This window comes from Cyanistes caeruleus, chromosome 8, assembly GCF_971803275.1.
Source record: "Cyanistes caeruleus chromosome 8, bCyaCae1.hap1.1, whole genome shotgun sequence".
NCBI lineage: Eukaryota > Metazoa > Chordata > Aves > Passeriformes > Paridae > Cyanistes > Cyanistes caeruleus.
The window spans coordinates 13,237,989-13,245,683 of record NC_141708.1 but is presented as its reverse complement, the minus strand read 5'-3'; the positions used below and the strand labels follow the sequence as shown (position 1 = coordinate 13,245,683).

The following is a 7,695-nucleotide window of genomic DNA, read 5'->3' as shown; positions in this document are numbered from 1 at the left end:
AGGTACATGGGTATCTTGGTCCCTCTGAACACAGGGTGGGAAGGCAGAGAGCAGGCAGATCCACTCCAGCACAGCCCTCACTCTTGTTCTGCCCGTGGGCAGATTCATCCCAGGACTGTTCTCGTCCTTATGCTGTCCATAGGCAAATTCACTACAGGACTGCTCTCGTCCTTGTGCTGTCCATGGGCAGGTTCACCCCAGGGCTGCTGTCGTCCTTGTGCTGTCCCCGTTATGGCACCCAACAGAGTTTTCATGTGGCAGGCAAGTGCACAGGCTGATTCCTTCCAGCAGATGGTAGCAGGAGTAAACAAGGGGATGGGCATCCACGCTGGGCTCCCCAGCTGGACACCACAGTGTTGTTCCTCATGTCCAGAGAGAATGGCTGCCAAGCAAGCAGCACCCAGAGCCAAGGCACCAAGGGGTGCTACAGCCCTTCCTTGTTGACAGGGCCATGGGCACCGTGAGTTTAATGAAGGACTCACCCGTTCTACAGTGAGTTCAGGTACAAAATGGCAGGGGGATGTGCTTGTAAACTCGGTGGTCAGCTGGGGTGGGTTAGCCAAAGTGACAGCTATGGCATGGGCCAGAATGGTTGCCATGGCATCAGACAAGATGTCAGCCATGGCTCAGGCCAAGACAGCTGTCACAGCACTGGGCAGGAACTGATTTACAGCCCCATTTTTCCCAGCTTGCTTTTGGACTGTGGTTCTTCCACTTGAGACCTTGCAACCCTGTTCTCTCACGGGTAACAAGGTATCAGGCCTTGACCTTCCCCACAGCTCCTCAGGTTTACTCCAGTGGCCCTCCATTTCCTTCCTTTGTTCTTTATCCTTCCCCCACATACATCCCTGTTTTTATCCCTCCTCTCCTGTTTTATCACCAGTGGTGGTGACTTTCTGCAGGCCTTTGAGATCCAAATTCCTAATATCAGAACACTACAAGGAAATTCCTGTCCATTTTTTTGGTAGAGGAAGTTTGAAAATGTGATGTTATGCAATGGGATGAGTGGAGTCCTGTCAATAAGAAATTTAAAAGAGCTATTAATCACTTAGTTTAACAGAAGGACTTGGATGGTTGAGGTGTGTGTGGTGCAATGAAGACATGGCTGTGGCATGTCTAGAAGTGAAGGCAAGAGATGTTTTCTCCAACAGCTCAGGCTGTGGCCAAGCTCCTGTAGAGGAGGAGCTGGGCTGGTTTGCAAAACTGTGTTTCTACATCCTGTCTTGCCAGCTTCCCACCTCCAAGTGGTCCAGTTCCCATTAGCTGGCTCACTTTCCCAAGACCCCAGAAGGGAACCAGATGATTGGGGTGCTCTTCCATGAAGCTGTGGAGTTTACAAGTGTTGAGTGCCGAAGTTTGAGGAGGTGATGGCACAGTGATGGGAAGGGGAGAGCCTCTTCCTGCTGCAGAGGGACCCATGGGGCAAGTGTTGCTCTGTGTGACATTTGACAGGTCTGCAACATATGCTGCATCCCAATGCAGGCTGAGGCTGTCCTCCAAATCAGCTTCCAGCCTGTCTCAATGTGAGGTTAAATCCTTGCTCAGGATAAAGAAAGTAGAGAAGCAGCAGATGGAACCAATCAATTTGCCATCCGAAAACCGATCAATTTGTGGGGACTCCTTCCCATCCAAAGGCAGGGTGGGAACAGGGTCCAGCCACTGCATGCATGCAGGAAAGATCAGTGGGCAGCCCATAATAAACCCTAAATGTATTTCCAGCCATAAAATGCTTGACATGCCTTCAGAGAGGCTGTTGAAATCCCTGATTTGCAGCTGGCACTCATTTTCCATTGCAGGTAATAAAAAGACTGAGCCAGAGTGCTCAGATATTCCATCATCGGGGTCCATTGCCATCCCCCAGCCTAATGGCCAGATCACCAGGACTCGCACACCTCCTCCTCTTCCTTCTCAGGGCTCTCCTTTCCCTTCAAACAGTATCCGGACCCTGCAGGTGATGGGAAGGCGAGATAACAAACAGGAGTGGTGATTTCAGGAAGTGGTTGGGACTTGTAAATCCTCACAGGGGCTTCCTCTGTCAGAGGAGCTATCCGGGCAGCGGGGCATGTGCTGGCTGAAGTCATGCCTGTTAGGGAGGTATTTGTTCTTTTGGCCCCCACAGCCCAGGCTGGTTGCTGTAACATCCCTCGAGCCAGGATCTGGTTGCAGCAATAAAGTTGAGCGGGTTGGGTTCCTGGCTGGACAGGAAAGAGTTATTGATCAATGCCATGGATCCTTCCCACCTTCCTCCTGCCCACGGGTGCATACCAAGAGAAGTGAGGAGAGCAAAGCTCAAAAGATGCTCTGTTTGGGAGTAAAGGCTGGCATGGCCAGGGCAAGGACATGGGAAAAGGTTAAACACCAGCTGAGCAAAGCACAGGACCTTTTAAGCATCTCTAAATCAGGGCTGGGAGCACTTTGAAGACAGTTTTATTTTGTTCTGGGGCTGGAGAAACAGGCAGGACCCTGATCCAAGGTGGATATCTCACCACAGTAGGGTAATACCAAGGAAAACTAACTAAAGCAACAACATGCTCACGTCTTGCATTTTACAAGGTCTCCAGGGCTTGTATCCTCTGCTGTGGTGGGGCTGGGACCATTAGTGGACAATCACTGTGTGCCCAGCAGGGAAATGTGGCTTGAGACCCAGCATTTCAGTCAGCTAGTCAAGCTTCATAATTTCTAATCCTGAGCAGATATTATGTCTACAGTAAGATTTATATTAGTAATACCACTAACAATTGTGGTAATGCTAATAAAATAATGTTGGGCTCCTCCATCCAAGGAGCTCCAAGCTTTTAAAGGAAATTAAGTCTCATGGCATCCATCCCACTTCATGAAAGCTTATTTAGCAGCAAAGCCTTCTCCCCACTTCTGTGGCATGCAGTCTCCTCCAAGGTGGAACACAGCAGCTATTTATGAGTAGGCAATAACTGTCCACAGCAATCTAGGTGAAGTAATGGAAGCAGGGTTATAGAGGAGACAGCGTACCAGGACACCCAGCTCAACCACTGGGCTTTTAGATGTATCAGGGGACTCTTTATGGTTTTCAGAACCTACAATGGTCAATCACTAAGGCCTAGTAGTAGCTCTTACTACTAAAGGCAGTAGTGTGGTCTCTTATCCCGCTCTGGGTACCATATGCTCCTGATTTTGAAATCAGGGAAAGTGGAAGCCTTGCTGCCTCCTCTGTGTGACTCAGCACAGCCTCACCCTGGCACTCTGCAGGAAACATTGCTTTATGTGCTAACTTGGGGTTGTCCACTGAGACTGACACCTTGGAGATGGAAAGCTCACCATCTTTTGCAAGCCATGTTCCCTTCCAGAGCTGTGTCAGCACAAGCCTGTCAGGAACCAGCAATCCCAAGAGTAAATCACATCCATAAGACAAGGTGCTTGATGACCAAGAAGACTCTTTGAGCCACCTCTTTTTCTTCTGTGGCCTTGAAGTCACAGACACCAATACCCCAGCCTGAACATCTCCAGCGAAAACTGCTCTGGGACTTAGACCTGGGGGGTGGTGGTGGAAAAAAATCCAAGGTATGTGTGCTGAAAATCCAAGGCATTTGTGATCATCAGTACACACTGCTCTGCCCCCTGCTCCTGCAGGCTTTGATGAATGCAGAACTAGTTAGCAGCACTGGTGTGAGTGGGTCCAAGAGGTCGCGCTGAAAAATGGCACTTTGTCAAAAATGTCATTTCAGCAGCATTTCATTGCCTTTTTCTTTAAATGAAAAAATTCAGAAGGAAATGAAGCCAATGTGTTATTTCACTGTGATTTGAAATTTTTTGCTGCTGATTTTTGAAACTTCTTCCTCTTCTCACCTTCTTTTGGTCTATCATTTGCAGATTTTCTTCATTCTTCAAAAGATGCAGGTTAGGGTCACATTATTTAGTATTATTTCCTTTACTCAAAGAAACTGCAAAAATCAAGATGAAAATTTGAGCTCCACAGGCTTGACCCTGTGCATCTTTTTTTCTTTTTTTTTTTTTAATGAGCTGGTTTCAAAGAGCTTGACCACCTCTTCCTACAGAACCTAGATGATTATGCTTTGGGGTCCTGTTACAGGAGGCCAGATCTTTTCTCATGGCCAACACTGGAAGCCCAGGACAGATGCAGGATGAGGGCAAACACAAAGCCTTACTTGTCCTGGACCTCCTGTCCCCATCACAGCCTGCCAGCTTAATGCTGGGAAATTTTGGGTTAGGATCGGCCACATCACTTGTGCTTGGCTTCCCAAAAAACATCCCTCCCAGACTCAGGGATCTCGAGGAACATAACAGCCATTGCTGCCTTAGGCTTGAGCTCCAGCAGCTCATCTCTTCTTTCACTTGAAAATGGGGATTTTGTTGCTCATTCTAAGCCATTTGGCTTCATCTCCAGCTCTGCATTCACTGCCAGAATAAGCAATAGGCTGTGGGGGCCCTCTGGCTTCCAGCATTATGGAGTGAAGAGGTGTAAGGGCTGGGAGAGCCCATCCTACTCCTCCTCGCTGCCCTTCCCCACCTCTGCCGTCTCACTGTCTGGGGAAGAGAGAGCAGGACCTCACCTAGGACCCTGGAGACAGACTTTCAGCGAGGAAGAGTCTGCCACTGTGCACGTCAGGAATGATTTGATCAGCCAGAGAGATGAGCACCTCCAGCACTGACATCAGGGGACAGACAGAGGAGAGTGCGAAAAAACAGGTGATGGACAGCAGGACTGCAGCACATGGCAGGGTGCAGAGACCCAGGGCTGCAGAGCAGCACCCATGGATGTCACGAATCTCTGCTGGGGACAGCAAGGGGCTGATGAAACTGTCTAATGCTGTGCTGAATTTCTTCTGCAAAACCATCCCTGCTGCTTCCATCTGGGATAACTGTTTAAGAGCTGTTCATGCAAAGCTCTGCTCCCACACAGCCTGCATTGGCTGGGAGTAAAACCAATTGGATGGTGCAAGAACCTTGCTCTTATCCACATTCATGAGTATTTACCCACGTGCAAACACCCCACATGTTACATATTACCTATGGAAACATAATATATGAAAAGATGGGTGAATATCCCTAAATGGGGAATGAGCTTTTCCCAAGCACTCCCTGGCAGACCTTACTTTAGAATGCTGTTCTTGGGAAAATGGTCCCTGATCAGACACATCTGCCAAGCCTTTCTGAGGGTCACCCCACAGCCTCCCTGTGTGCTCACTGAAACTGCCAAGGTCACCAAGACCCTAAACATCCTCCTCTGGCCTCCCTGGCTCAGCAGTTTCCAAGGGCCAGGATACCAGCTGCAAATTGCTCAGAAGGGCTGGATTGCCACCAAGCTCAGCTCAAAGCCTGGCATTGCAGCGTGTATGAAAGGACCATGGATATATTTTTGCCTCTCATATAACCACACACCTCAAGTTATAATGCTCTTCAAGGATGCTCATGGCGAATAGGCCTATGGGTAATATTCCCTGCCCAAGAGAAATTCCTCTCCTTTCAGAGCCAGTTTCCAGAGCTCTTTTATTACATCTTGCTCTCCTCTGCCCTCTCATCTTCAGAGCATTTTGCTCTCTCTTTGCTTTTCTTTCCTTTGGGAACAACTCCCTTTAATTTTAAAATTCTGGGGGCAAAATGTAGCCAAATGGCTGCAGGTGAACATGGCCTCTCTTAGCCTCCACTTTTAAAAAACCCTGCAAAACATGAGAAGAAAAAACAATAGCAACATAAAAAAAAAAAAAAAATTGAGATCAGAAATTCTGCAGAGGACTGCCAAATGGTATTACCACCACATCTACAGCCAAGCCCCACTGTCAAAACCTCACCCTGCCCCTCTGCATGTGATTCTCACCCATACAGTCTGCTGGTGTCTCCTTGCCTCTGTTTATACTAAAGCCCTTGTAGAATAAAACATCCATGTAAAATCCAATTTCCTCTGAATCTCTCTCTGAGAAGAGGCCTAGAGATTGAGTAGATAACCTCTGCAGTAATTGCCTGAACCACTCCTGTTTGCTGGAAAGGTGAGATCCATTTTTCAATTATCTATCTGCAGTGACAGCAGCGAGCAACGGAGCTAAGAGGAAGGAGAGAGAAAGAGAGAGAGGAAATCCAGCCAACAAGAGCCGTCTGTGTCAATCCTGGCAAACGGGAGGTACGATAGATGTGGTCACAGTTCCTGCCATCAATATCCTCTAATATAAATGTCAGCGATGCCATTTTACCCACAGTCATTTCCCACAATGCTGATTACATTATCGTATAATAGAGGGGCGCCAGCCGCACCGCTTTCTCTCCTAACCCTCCTTGCGGTAATGTGTCAATAGCCTGCCTCCATGAAACAAGTCAATTTTCTGCAGGCTTGGCAGCGGAATAAATCTGCCGACTATCTAGAGAGCTGGAGATATTTATACACACCGTGTCCTCTCTCTCTCTCTCTCACTTGCTCTCTTTCTCCCTCTCTCTCTTTCTCTCCCTCCCCCTCCCACCTTCCCTCCCTGCGTGTGCAAGCATAGATGTGTGTCCTCAGCAGAATTGAGTGATTTTCAGCCCAGACTCAATAAGAAGAGAATTTAGGGCAGTCCTACAGCTTGGCTTCCAGTAACAGCCCTACACGTTTATTTTCTTTAGCTTAACAGGAAAGAGAGAATTATGTTTAGATTTATATGACAAGGGCAGTTCTACCAAAACGCTTGTGATAAGCACCGTAGAAGGGGGAGGAAGGTGTGTGCATGTGTGACAAAAACCAGGCAGGCCAGTGGCAGAGAGGGATTGCAACACCTTGCAGGTCACACCAGGGGGATCCTCTGGGAGCTGGAAAAGCAGCTCTTACTTTAACCGACAGCTCCTTTTTTAGTGCATGTCTGAATCAAATGCCAGTGGAAAGAGGAGGAGGGAGGCCATGGGCTCCTCCAACCCTGCTGATGGATGAAAGTGAAGGCGTTTGGCTCTGGTCTCTTGACTCTTGCAGGTAAAGAGACTTCCAAGGACAAGATACTCTGGCCACTGCAGTGTTAATTGTTCTCTTGGGGATGTCCCCAGGACACCCTGTAGTCATCCCCAGGACACCCTGTGGTCCACTGCTCCATACACCCCTGCTATGATGTCTCCCTTTCTCTAACACAGATGGTCCTCCCTGAAAGCTCCAACGGCTTCCTCTGCCAGCCAGCAAAGACTGCTCAGGCCATTCTGGACCCCCAGGCACTGGTTAAAATGGCAGATACTCCTCATGCTCACAAAGGAAAACTTTTCCACTTTAGTGAGGCACAGCAACAACTCAGAGTGCTCTGGAGAGTCTCTGCTCCCTCTGCATGCTGGACAGAGAGACAGACTCAGATCTCCAATCCCTCTTGGACTAATACCGTGAAGTATTTCTCCTTCCTCTCATCTCTGCTCAACACAGAAGACTTTATATTTAGTTCTCAGTGGCGGAAGTCTTTTGGTGATGGAAATTGTCAATTATTTTTTGCCAAGAGGGAAAATCAAAGCCTGAAAAGACTAATAGCAAATACAAGATTGCTTTCAAATTTTGGGCTTTGATTTTATTTTTTTTTTAATAAAAACCTGCAAATGTTCCATCTGTTTCCATCAAATTTTGTGCAAGAGGCAAATAATGTTTGGATCATTGCTTTTGGCTTGATTTCTCTATCCTCCTGCTCCAGAACATGGCAGTTTCTGGGCAAGGAGATTGTGTGTCCTCCACTAGCCCTGGGAGGGGTGAGTCCACCATGTCCCAGT

At 48.0% G+C, this 7,695-nt stretch overlaps 1 long non-coding RNA gene across 1 annotated transcript; it reads left to right on the top strand.

Moving 5' to 3' along the window:
* The first annotated feature begins 631 nt into the window (after nucleotides 1-631).
* Nucleotides 632-7,450, top strand: LOC147651872 (uncharacterized). Its single transcript, XR_015290320.1, has 3 exons — nucleotides 632-745; nucleotides 6,014-6,112; nucleotides 7,084-7,450. It is a non-coding gene; the product is annotated as an uncharacterized LOC147651872 (long non-coding RNA).
* The last annotated feature ends 245 nt before the right edge of the window (nucleotides 7,451-7,695 follow it).